General features: G+C 43.9%; 1 protein-coding gene across 1 annotated transcript in view; it reads right to left on the bottom strand.

Annotated features, from left to right (window-relative positions):
* The window catches only part of elfn2a (extracellular leucine-rich repeat and fibronectin type III domain containing 2a), a 247,834-nt gene extending 234,747 nt beyond the window's left edge, over nt 1-13,087 (bottom strand). The window contains exon 1 of the mRNA XM_084378707.1: nt 12,996-13,087. The gene's annotated coding sequence lies outside the window, so the exon portion shown is untranslated. The remainder of the gene's footprint in view (nt 1-12,995) is intronic.
* Between the last annotated feature and the right edge of the window lie 652 nt (nt 13,088-13,739).

The raw sequence follows: 13,739 nt of genomic DNA, 5'->3' as shown, positions 1-13,739 counted from the left end.
TGGCACATCCATGCTTAATTTTCGTCTTGTGTCTCCTATTTTTGCAGCAGTCTTTGAGCCGGGTGTGTGTGTGTGTGGGCTTGTCTGGGATGGTAGACTGTCATTAGACCGGCATCATAACAAACCCAGGCAGCGTTAGCGGTGGACCCTTGAAGTAAAAAGGAGGATCGTCAAAGTTTTGGCTCCTCTGGCGGAAGCTCTTAAGTGCACAGTCGCAGATTTGACAGATGGTTCTGAAAGTGAACAGAAGAAAGCAAAAATTGCAAATGGAAGACGAAATAATGATCCGGCCCTTAACGAGATTGGACAGCGCATTTCTGACAAAAGAAATTCTTGGCTTCAACTCGGTGCCAAGTGTCCCTCTGATCAGCCAAAACGTCTCTGATGTGATCTGTTGATAGCTTGACTTCCACTCCTTTGACTTTTGAGCAAACATGGCACTTACTCCAAGCAAGTGTGGAAAATTGTTGCTGCTTTTTATTCTAACCCCTCACCACTTAAATTATCTGTCACTGTTTTGAAGTGAAAACTAGGGTTGAGTGAATACTCTGCTGAAACAAGGAGCGTATATACTTTTACTTTAAGTATTGATGCCTTCCGAGTAAACTGGGTCAATAATCACACTCGGGCATGACGGGCAAATACTTATTGGGTAGCTGACATACGTAAGTAACTTCTTATCAACCCATATCAATTTCAGGCTTAAATTAAAATTTTGCCGTTAGCCTCAATTCAGTATTAACTACCGCCCACGGTTTAGTTTAGCTACAGATACAACTAATCGTGTACTCACTCATCCCTAGTAAATACAAGTCATTGCTCATCTAGTATGATTTGTATTGTGAATTGTGTTATTGTCTCAGCTTATCTCAACCAATTCAATCACCACAGGAATTACAAGACGTGTTTTTGTGCTTCTCCGTCACTCCGAAGAGACCAGAGAGATGTGAAAGCGACGGGACAAAAGGAGCAGAGCCGGAGCAGCTATCACAGGGGTAATGGAACAGATTTCAAATTTCTGCTGAGGCACTGTTAGAGCATCACACTCGCTGCATTGTGACAGCAAGAGCCACTCTAGAGTACACCGTCGCCCCCCGAGTCTGAGGCATTTGATAAACACCGGCCTCAGTCTGCAGTGCACAACTAATGCACCACTTCAGCTTGAATTTTTTAAGATCTCAGGTGTGGAATAGCACACTTTTCAAGCGAGCTGTAGCACTGCAGACGCACTGAAAGTTGTCCTCTACATATTTAAACATCCAAGCTGCTGTCCCGCTGAGTTTAAATGAACGCAGGAATAAAAGGTGGACGAATATGGAGCTGAAAGGAAAAAAGGTATTGTGATCTCCTTTGTTTGGTAGACAGTGATTTGCTTTCCGACTGAGCTTTTAAAGGGTTTTTTTTTAAAGCATGTGAATTTCTGAGGGAGAATTTAGGGACTTACTGGGCAAAACATCCCTCTAAAGAAAAGCTCTGCTTTGTGCTTTGCAGCAATTGCAAAACTTCTACTTCTTGCTTTTCGCTGAACGATTGATGTGCTTTGGCAGCAGCTTCAAAAAGGATTGTTTGGGGTAAATCTAGTTTTGCTCTTTTATCAGGGAGATCAAATTACTAGAACTTCCTCTCACTAGCTGGTTGAGAGCCACACATTGTCAAGTTTGTAGGACAGGTGCAGTGAAACGCATGCAGGGATACTTCTGTGCAAGTTCAGCATTGTTGAAGCACTTCTGTGTCTTGATGACCCCTCCACCTGGGCACGACGTGTCACTCATTGCTGATCTGGTTGTTTTGTGTTGCAGGTGCTGATTGGAGGGTCACCAGCTTGTGAGTTACACCTGGGCCCGGTGTGCTCAGCCTTTTAAAACTGCCCTCCTTCTGCAGCCTTGCTCCGCCAGGTGTTACGTTGGTTGATTGATGGGTTTTTTTTAATATATAAATTACTTTTCCTCAGGTCCAACTCATCCTGTGTCTCCCATCTTTGTCACAGTCTTTAAACCGAGCTGTGACAAGTGTGTCCTTGCTCGGGATATTAGACTGCCGCCATGACGGACCCCGGGCAGAGTTAGCGGTGGAACCTTGAAGGAAATAGAGGATCGCCTACGATACTTGCTCGGCTACAACTCAGTCACCTTTCAGCATTGATATCAACGGAGATGAGTATGTCCGAGCATCATCGGAGGAAGACAGTTCTGATGGATTATCAGAACTAAGCGGTGAACCTCAAACGGAAAGAAGCAACACCGTGTGAAAGGATTTGCAAAACTCCACAAACAGATTCTTAGAATTAGAAAACTTTGCAGAGAAGAAAACTTACAATTCAGAGAAGGTGGTTCAGGTTGGCTCCAATTGGAGCGGGGAAGGGATGCAGGACGCTTGGCAAGGGACACTAAGTTTCTGGCAAGGAAGGGAGCTCAGGACTCAGGACGGGGATGCGATGCAATGGAGGTGGCAGAAGGGGCTCGGCTTCTGGAGGGAGGGAGGGATGGATGGGGGGACTCGGGTGAGGACACGGTGCAAGAGGAGGGAGGTTTTTAAAGGCTGAGCACATCGGGCCCATGTGTAGCTTATTAACTGACTACCTGCAACACAAAACAACCAGAGCCGCAAGGACAGACAGGGACGAGGTGGAAGGGTCCTCACGGTATGAAAACATGAGCTCTGCCGCTGTCTTGATCAAACTACAGTTGTCTTATGCATATTTATTGTGTCACTCCGCTGCCCCGCTGAGTGTCTTGAAACACAGAGAATCATAAAAGAATCTACAGAAGAAGAGAGAAGTGGCTTATACACTCGGCAAAAAATGACTCATACTGTATCGCCTGAGATAAGCTTGGAAGATCTTGAGTTGTGAACTTTATGAAAAGACAATGTAGGTATTTTACAGAGAAAAAATAGAAATGTTGTGCTTTTAAGCATTTTCCCATTTTTCAATGCACTCCTGCTGAACTTATGCTGCTCCTTTTTGACTTTGTTCCCAAGAGGAATTATCAGTAAAAATCCAGTTTTGCTGTCTTTCCGCCCCTCAGAAGTTACTTGGAATAGTCAGAGGCACAAGTGCTTTGTGTTGCAAAACTGTGTAACAGTAAAGAAAGTACAAATACAGAACAGATGCAGGGTAATACCAGATGGAGGGATTTCTGAAAAGGCTGAATCTTTGTTTGTCTTGAAATCCAGAACAAAGTGGGGACAAACAAGGTGCCTAAGAAAAAAAAAAAAAAGGTTTCGGATGCAAAAACTAAATCAAAAGCTTTGTCTTTAGGCCAGATTCCTTTTCTTCGGCTCAAAATGCAAGTCCTTTCGTTTTACAATCCCCCTGTGATTTACATTTTGATGTATTTTTCATGCATTTTTAACTTTGGCTTTTTCAATCAGCACCTTGGGCAACACGGCAGGAGTTTGCAAAGTTTCAGGCAACAAAATAAACTCTACAAAAACAGTGTTACTGGAAAAAGACAGAACAGAGAGAAGGTGCATGTGTTGTTTGTGTGTGCGCCTTAAAGAAAGAGTGAGTCCGGAAGCCAAACAATGACTTTCTTCAACACATCATCAACTCCTGATGGATTCAGCCGCCATCGCCATAAAAAAAGTTTTACCCTGAGAGGAACTCACAGCAGAAACTTCCAGTCTTTCTGCCGGCTGTACTGTGAGACGCACGTAGAATAATTGAATATTAAAGATTTCTTGGCCATCTTTGTCCTAAACTGCAATGTGCTACAGTTTTTCTGTTAAGATGCATTAAGTGTATCATAAATCAGAAAGAGGAGCTGCAACAAAGATGAGTGTCCTGCATAATTAAAAAAAAAAAAAAAAGTAAAATGTATTAACTCTGTATTAAAACACATTTGTCAGCTCAGGTTTATGTTCAGTAAAGATATTAAAATGCCCTAATTAACTCGAAATCTATGTATTCATCCCTCAATGTAAATTCATAGTCCATTAACTTATTTGGCAGTCTTTGGGAAGAAACAGCTTTATTATACTGTCAATTTACTTAAACCACTTATTAATGATAACTTTATATGAAGAAAAATGACTTCAATCCACATTTTATCTTGATGTTAATCCAAAGTGTTTAACTTTTTAAATTTAAGGAATTAGGTTGCCCGGTATTTTGACTAAATAATCCTAGCCCAGGGCCACTTGCTAGCTTTTTCCTAAGCTTTCTCGATCAGCTCGAGTTTGCTCAGTTGTCATCACAAATTAACTTCAGGTAAGGCACATTTTTCCGTTTCAATTTGGGATGTTATTTAAACTACTTAATGAAGAGTCATGCTCAAGTATCTACGTGACATCTAAATTAATTTGCATTGAAGAGCATTGGACTTTGGGACGATGACTGCCCAAAGCATCGTTCAACCATCAATCCTCGGCAGCAGCACCGTCCCCAGGAAGCAGAGGAAGAGAGTTGGGATAAGAGTCATGCTTGCTGAGCTTCATTTAAGGCTGTTCCTGGCTAATGTGAAGTGGCAGGAAAATGAGCTGGACAAATGGCACTTTCTGGTCAAACATCGGGAAAAATCAGAGACTGTTGTGCCGACGTATCATTACAGAGACCTGTCTCCAGCTCAGCATCACAGATCCAGCTGTTGCACTCAACGAGTGGACCTTGTTCAGAGCCAACTGAGTGCAAAACGAGGAGAGGTGGACTGTGTGTTTACATCATTGATGCTCGGTGCCTCAACGCAGCCAAAGTTGAGGGATACCATTTACCAGGTGTCGGACTTTTCATATGAAGATGCACACCATCTTGGTGCTGCTTTGCCAATGCTTCCCCAATTCTTGGTGAATGCATGTTTATGTATATATGTATGTATATAACTGTATATATGTTCTATGTTTGTTTCGCATGAAGGAATTACAAACTTTTATTCTTTAGGAGACCCTGTGTTGTATAATGACAAATAAATCCTAACCTAGTTAATTGTTTGGATGTGGCCACCGCTGAAAAGTGAAAACGACATGCAAGTATGTGTAAATCCAACAGCACAGATATAACTAATTCATTTCATGTAATGAAATCATGTGCAATTAATTCCATTTGTGATTTATCTCAACAATTTGTAAAGGTTAGCTTGTTCAGCAACACCCTCTGGTTTAATTATAAAGCAATACATATTCATATATGACAGCATTGCAGCACAGCCACAGGCAACAGCATTTTATGGGGAAGCACCTTGCTCAGTGGCACTAAAGGGTTAAAGAGAAAAGTCACATTTCTACTTTTGTAACCTTAAACGTTACGACTGACCATCATCCCAACTGTAAGTGAGCTACAGATCTCTTCTGTATCCACAAATGACTTTCAACCTTCACTGGTTCCAGCGTGAAAACATCTTTTCTGAGACGACCCTCGGCTATTGTTGAAATTCTGCAAAATGTATATCTCTCGAGGCCTGCAGCACTTTGTGAATACCAGCACCACCCTATCACAATTCTGCAAGGCTGAAAACTCTTTCTCTCCTCCCCTAAGGCCATCCCTCTTCTTCACTTCCATATCTCCCCTCTTCTCCTCTTTTGCATTCATCTAAAAAAGCAGCCAAATGGTGTTTTTCTTCACTAACTTATCGCCACCAGCCACAGTCTGGCGTTGCACAATGGCAGCGAATAAACATTTGGGAGGCGATAAGATTTGTCCTCCCTGTTTCTGCCGTTATTGTTGCAGACAAGCAGCACAGTTAACACTAGAATGCATCATTCTCCTCCAACGCCCTCCATCTTTTTCTCCATCCCTCTCATATTTGTGTTGGGGGAAACGGCAGAGGAATGAAAACTAAGAAAGGAGAAGCAGAAAAACATTGACTACCTTTTTATAACACAGAGACACATGGAATAAACCTGTCACTCCACAGATCGGCCTTCATAGACACACAGTCACACATACCCACAAGAAAACATCTTTTATATTAAGAAAATATCCTTTTATCATATCATCAATCCATTTCAGTCATCATCTATCAACCCATTGTCTATTACCACATATTCCTCTCCAAGGTCAGCATGCACTGGCAGGTACACAGCTTAGACAGGTTGCTACTCCATTGCAAAGACGTCTTCATCTATAATAGATGTATATTAACATAACTTGTGGAAGTGTTGCATTTTTTTAACCAACAACTTAAAGACTCAGTTCACCGGAATTGAAAAAAGACCACACATTTTCCCACTCATAGTACATCAGGTGGTATTTTGCCACTCAACATTTAGATGTTTATGGCATTGAAAAATAACATTTGAAATACTCAACAGCATTTTAAGAAATACTGTCCTTCAAGAAAGTCACTGTTAACAGTCCAATATGTTCTACCGAAGAAATAGTCCCAATAAAACCTCAGTAAAGTTTATGTTTAAGGGTAACTTATGTATTGTTTCAAACTGGACCCTATTTTTCAGCGCTGTAGCCAGCCAGGGCAAAGTTAATCTACTGAAAGTGCTTGCTTTTGCCGCTGATAGGCTCTGAATATTATTCCAGGTGATTAAGAAAAGGATGCCAACAGTGACAGACCTCCAGAGACCTATAAATCAAACACCACATCCATCTTGGCTCACCTTTCCAATGTTCCAACAATCATCAACTCTGGTGTAACGTAGTGAATTAGGGGTTAATTTCCACCAAACCAGACTTGGTGATTGTTGGACTAGGAGAAAGACGGACCAGGATGGTTTTGGTTTGAATTAAGTGTGTTTTATGACTGTGAAATTGAGTCTGGTGGCTTTAGCTAGAGCAATGGTTCCTGTTTGTTCCTGTTTAACAAAAAGATCTTTCCAACATGTTGTCAGACACTTTACAGAATAACAATCTGTGCAACAAGCACTTTCAATGGACGTTCTTTGACGGTGCGCAATTGCCGGCAGGAACTATATTGCAACCTGTTTCGGCTGCTCATCAGTTCTTGCCAGTATGACCAATGTTATGACCAACATGTCTGAGCACCTTACAGGTAATCAATAAACACTTAGAGCGAAGCTAGTACTACCAACCAACGCAGTAAAGCCAGGTCATGTGTTCTGCGTCCATGATGCCACACGTGATTCAAGATGTGACTGTCTTGTACCTCTCGTCACCAAAGTCTTCCAAGTGTCTGAATGTTTTACTTCTGTGCTGGACAGAAAAAAATGTCCTCAGCTGTTTAAACATGGTGAAAACGGTTTGATTTCTGGGCCCACAAACAGAATAAACACTCAGCCCTGTCATTTTAGGCTGATTTCACTAGTGCCTTCAGTGCCGTTGGAAGAAAAGCTCTCCTCTCGAAGGACAGAATGGGGATTGAACCAGATATGCACCTGAAACTCGATGCCTTTGTCCCAAACATTGCCGGATTCCAACTTTTCTCCCTGCAATTTTACTCTCTTGTTGGTTTTCGAGAGAAATGTCATTGCCTGAGTCTGGTTCTATTTGAGTCCTAGTCAGAGATTGCAGTTTGTTGGAGGAGGTGTTGAGAGAAATCAATATTGATTTGTCCTTCGACTTTTTCCCCTGATTAGTGATAGTAGCCTGCTCAAGGCTACCCATCTGAGCTCATGCTCATGTGGGTCAATAAGGTTTTGTTGCCTCTGTAAAATGGTGGCTTACAAGTTGTACTGGTGGTCCGGTTGTGACGCAATGTTAATGCAGTAAATGTCCTTGTGTAGTGTTTTTATTAACAATTACTTCACAAGTCATTCGATATACACATTTCCATGCAGTTGACTATAGTTTGACCAACTGTGGTCTGCTGAAAACTGTGCAAATCTAGATGTTTAGATCAGTTTTTATTAATCAAGGCACTAGCTGTCAGTTGCAACTAATGACTCTGTCGCTCCTACACAGTAAACGTCTTCCAGCGGTTTGCTGGCGGAGAGCAGCATGCAGAAATTGTTCAGCGGCTAAACACAGCCAACAATTTTATTACACCTCTGATATCCAGACAAAGGCAAATTGATGAGAAAACAAAAATGAGGCTGTTATCTGTAGGGATGGCGATGTAGGAAAGGGACGAAATTATAAACTGTGACTGTTATGCAGGAGCTATAAGTATGGAACGTAACCAGGATTTTTAACAGCTTACTGTTGACGCCAGAAACCATCACAGTTGGATATCAAGGGTCAGTATTATTATTCTGCCTTTGCAGCTGTGAACACGATGTGCCACATCAAGTCTGTTCGAACCAGAAGAGCAGCCGTGAAGCTTATAGAGGTACGCAGGAATGAGTCCTAAAGCCTGGAGGTAAGTCAGCATTTTTGCACTTTCAGACCCCTCGTCTTGAAGTCAATGGGTTTTCTATAAGATTCCCGAAATGAGGTCTGTGGTTATGTTTTCTACGACTTAAAATATATCAGGTTAATGTCGAATTTTAAAGTGTTTACGAGTCTTTAAAAAGATGGTTGCTGACAAGGCATTAGACTAATCTTACTCTAACTTGCTGACTTGTAGATTGATCAGTTTATAATTTATGGTAAAGTATGTATAGTTTGGTGTAATAGGGAGCTTAATGATGGTAACATTGAACCAATGCCACCATGCACCTTTGTTTACAGCCTAACATTAGCTTTTTAATTCTGGTGATTGCATTCACCCCTTAAAAATCATTGAAGTGGTGTTAATTTGTGACGTGGAAGTATAAACTTGTGTTTACCACAATTGGAAAGATCCCATAGGCTTTTTGTCAAGGGAACCAGGTTGATGCTAACTTCCAGTTTAGCCTACAAAAACACATCATCCCTGCAGCACTTATGTATTTCAGATTTGTAACCCAAAATTGTGAGTTTTGGTGCCTAAACCAAACTGCAATCGTTTCAAAAACATGCAACAAAGGTATGACAAGGGTGTGATCTGCCTATTGCTAGTATCTAAAGTGGTCATATATGTTAGGCTGTGTCGTATTGAGAGTTATTGATAATAGACCTGTTCATTCGTTTAGATATGATGACGTGTTGTGGCTATAGCACACCAGGCTGAGCCGATAGAAAAAGTGCAAAAACATGCAACGTTTCTTTAAAAGCTACTCCCCACAGCAGAATCTTTTATTTTATCAAGACTGATATTATAAACCTTAAGAACACATCATTGATTTCACCTATTCATCAACTGCACAGTCTTGTTGTGGGCGACCACAGCACCTGTTCACAAATTACATGCTTGTTTTCTTTTTTATTCCTTTTACGACACATAATTGGACTTTGTGTCCATTTTTTTCATGTTCATTTGTCCTGTCCCTTCTCTTTAATTGCCAAATTTCAGTCTCAGAACTGTCATTAGCGATATTTATTAGCGCCAGTGGACTTGACAGCTTTGTTTCGTTTTAATGGCATTAAAAAGGTCTTAATAAGTATTGAATTTGGCTTTGTGAAACCTGCAGATACAGTGCTCGGTGTTCTTCGCCGCTTCCTCCCGCTCTCTCTCCCCTCCCTGCTCTCTTTGTCCCTCTTTACTTCCCTCCTCTAATCTCCCCTCTTCCTCTCTGTCTCCCTTCTTATCTCTTTCTTTTTAATTCTTGTTTCTCTGATCTGCCCTTCTCACATTTTCATTGGATTGGGTTTGGCCCTCAGGGACCCTAAATCCAATCCACTGCTCATATTCCCTCCCGCATTGTATCGCAGCTTCGCAGTTATGATAAGACACACTGTATCTGGAGCAACACACACACACACACACACTGTATGATGCAGTTTCCTGCTGAAATCATCGCTTTATATCGACTTATATGAGGAATTCACGTTCATGCGTTATTTAAATCACAGTTTTTCAAAAGAAATGACTTGCAATCTGTGTGTGTGTGAGAGCATCTACGCATGTGTCTGCCTGCCTGTTCACCTGTTGCCCCCACAGAAGATTCATGAATGAGATCTCGGGCCTGTGGGCATTAATAGACCTCCGCCTGCTGATAGTTTGTCGTATTTCAAAGCCGGCTACGAGAGCAGAGGGCAGAGAGGAGAGGAGGAGTGCTTTGAAAGAACATGAAATATGCACGAGCTCGACTCTATTTAGAAATCTTTTTATGATGTCGTTTAGCCCAAAAATATGACGATGACGAAGGCAGCTGCAGGGGTGTGTTCACGCTACACCACTGACCTCGTTGCAACACACCGGCTCTACGGTTGGTCCAAACGCTTTATAATGATGACGATGATGACTAAGATAACAGTGATGAAGATGTGATATAATAAGAGTAGTGAGCGAGGGTAGTTGATGATATAATGATGATTAAGGCAATGACCATGACAAGGTAATTACGATGACGCTGGTAGAGCTGCAGCGATTAGTCGATTATTCACTCTGTTAGTCGATAAACAGAAAATTGACCTGCTACAGTTTTGCTCATCTTTTCTAAGCATTGTCTCGTGTTAGCTTCTCAAGCTTGGACACACGTTATGTAGCTGAAACTGACACAGAAGCCGTTTTGAGCACTTTTACCAGGCGCTCAAGTGTCCGTCAGTCTGTCTGCGGACACATTTTGTCAGCACGATAGCATCACAGCCAGGCAGGAAGCAGTCACGTAACTTTACAGGGGTGTAGTTGAGATCAAAATGAGGGCTGACTACGAAGATGGGTCTGGTCCAACACCATGAGTACTGAGTGCACATGTAGTACTGAGTAGTCATGGTTAAGAATGCGATGTGTTGGGGTCCATCTCCAGTTTCCTTTTTTTAATTTGGAGCTGATTACTTGTATGAATCACTTTTTTATTGGTCACATGTGAGCGTACCCGTCTCTCGGCTGCCCTTTACAAGCCTGCTGCGTATGATTTGTGTTGTTTAACGCTGCCGGACTGTGGATTTCTTCGTGAAGGACTCGGGCCATATTTTCAACAACAGTCCAAAAGGATGTGACTTTATGCGCGTTATCGACTGCCTCGTCTCAGTGCCTCGCTAACAGAGAGCAACGGTAGCTAATGCGAGTTCAGAAATGGAGTCCGCTAACATGAACTAAAGACTTTTCACAGAGCCCCTTTAAGGAACACTTAGCGTGTATGCAAAGAGACATCAGCGATAAGATGCAGGTTCGAGGTGAGATGTTACATCACTCCAACAACACTCACAGATTGTTGGCAGCGTGCCGCATGTTGTATTGTTCATTATTTCAGCTTTAGTCAAGAGTTTGTTAAACTTGGCCAGCAGCCAACCTCCAAAATCAGCTGTTGTTCTGAGGCCTCTGTCTCTCTGTGGGCTTCACTTTAAACTTAACATGAGTGAGCCCGGATCACCATCATCATGATGATGGATGTTACCTGTCTCCGTTTGTGTGGGCAGGTTGTTAACTGCTGCATAACAAGCCACCTCAAACCGTCAGATGGGAGTTACAGGAAATAATATGAAGCTCAGCAAATAATTGATTATGTAATCTAGCTTTTCAGTCCTCCAGAGCAGACACAATATGTGATGGTGATGTTTATGTGAAAGATATATGGTTTAAGGATGATGAGGAGGAGGACAGGTGGGAAAAGATGAAGATCAGTGAATGTATCCACTCTGCTCTGTCCTAATATTTCCTATGAGCCCGGTAAAACTTGGCTCTCCCTCCAACAGCCTGCAGCGCTGCTCTGGCCTGCTCTACCCAGGCACGCACTGCACGGCCACATTGAGTCACGCACGCACCACAACGAGATGCATAAACGAATTTATCCAACTTGCTAAGACTGGGGAGGCGGAGGGGGGAAATCTCATTGGAGTCAAAACATTACACTGCTGGATGTCCATTGGCTCGCTTGTCACATTGCATCAGTCATGATTGCTTTCACGGCGGCAATCAGCCCGTCAGGTCCAAACGTGTGTTTGGTCTGCGCGGTAATAACAGGGGAGGCAGGGGGGGAGGAGGAGGGTGGTAACGGGGTCTCCAGTGAGGGTGAGGGTGTGTTCCCGGTGGCCAGATGGGTCGACGACCGCCGGTCCCGGATAATCCTGATCAGTCGGTGAGATGACAGCGAGTAGGAGCGGGGGGACCCGCGGCTTTGTGCGTCAGTGCGCATTGGAGAGGCGATAAATCAAACGACTGTCAGAGAGCGCTGGTGTAGGACGCCATCTCTCCCCCTCTCTCTCATCTCTCTCGCCTCCCCTCTCACCTCCCTTTCCCCCTTCGCTTTCTCATCTGCCCTCCATCTCCCTCTCCATGTCTGTCTCACGTCTCCAGACGCGCACGCTGCTGGATGAGGTTTTGTGTTGCACGACTGAAAGCCACCAGGTCCCCAGCCTCCCTCCCCTCCATCCTAACCAATGCAAGAATGTATCGAAACAACCACTTTGATGTGGAAAATTGATAACTCGAGCACAAGGCGCTCATGTGCGCGATCACCGCTGCACACCAATCTCTCTCATCTCTCTCTCTCTGCAAACACACGGACTCTGTGAGCACACACGCGCGCACACACACACACATAACGCGCACAACCCATGCAGAGATCGCCGCTGCGCACACACAAGTAGCGGCTGCCTCCTTAGGAGAAACTCCAGCACCACCTCCCCGCTCTGAGCGCATCTGCCCGGGATCTCCTGATCCGCAGGCAGCCGCTACAGACCGGAGGGTGATCAAACAGCTGTCCTGCTCATGTTAATATGATCACACACACACACACACACACACACACACACACTGTGGCACAACTGCCCTTTGGCCATCTATTGAGGATGGATGGCACTGCTACTCAATAGGTCGCTCCGGCAACAATTTGCTCAAATCTCTCCACCCTCATCTTTCTTTCCCCTCCTCTGCCCAGCATCTGCTTCTCTTTTCTATCTCCTATGTCTCAGGTGTTGTTGTTTCCCAAACAAACGATCCGGGACAGACCGTCCGAGCCAGCTACATGAGTTATTAGAAGAGGAGCAGGTGTCTCCTCCATGCGATCCACGGACCAGAACCTCTCAACGTGGCAGCATGCGGTGTGTGTCTCCAGTGCGCACACGGCACCACACATCGCACATCTCTCAGCGAAAAAAAAAAAAACCCACAAGTGCAGAAGCAACACAGCACTGACAATCTGAAGCTCCGGGCTCGGACGAGGTGTTTTTCTTTCACTTGTCTTACCTTTTTATGATCTGGTTCTCGGTCTGGCGGGGGAAGGAAGAGGCGGGCGGCGGGCATGCAGCAGCTTTACGGTCCGTTCTGCAGCGGCACAGAAGGAGAAAGCGAGAGTAATATCCCTGGACAGCGGCGGAGGTCCGTGCGTTCCAGCAGAGAGAGAGCGAGAGGGGGAGAGAGAGGGAGGGAGAGAGAGAGAGAGAGAGGAGGGATGAGAGACAGAGGCGGGCTGATGGAGGAGAGAGGGAGGAGGTGGTGGCTCAGTCCGATCAGAGGAGGAGTGACACAAACCTGCAGGAAAAATAAAAAGCCTTCACTGTTTTTTCTTGTTTATTTATTTATTTTATTTTTTTTCGTCAGGCTGCTTCAAAAATGTCGTGTGTGCATGTTTGAAATGCCAAAACCAGCCCGGTTTAAATACCACAGTCACATGCACCACCGGGACTTCACGCATCTGTGATTCTGTGCAGACTTTTCAGGCCACCTCGTGTTAATTGTGCCATTTATTTATTTTACAGGCTATTCCTGTCCCGGACGTTTTAACCAGACGTGCTTAATTTGACTTTCACAGTGTATAAGTCTTCATAAATGTCACGCAGCGTGCGTTACTGACTGCAATCTGCAGGATGTCGAGAGTTATGCGAGGGTGCGCGCTGCGGTCCGTCGCGTCTCCAGATGTGGTAATTGCGTAATGTGTCGTCTCCAGACTGTGTGGAGGAAACAAAAAAAAGCCGCTCGTCGGATTTCAAT

The sequence above is a fragment of the Pagrus pagrus genome, assembly GCF_965226575.1.
Source record: "Pagrus pagrus genome assembly, chromosome: 2".
NCBI lineage: Eukaryota > Metazoa > Chordata > Actinopteri > Spariformes > Sparidae > Pagrus > Pagrus pagrus.
This window is presented reverse-complemented; position numbering and strand designations above follow the sequence as displayed.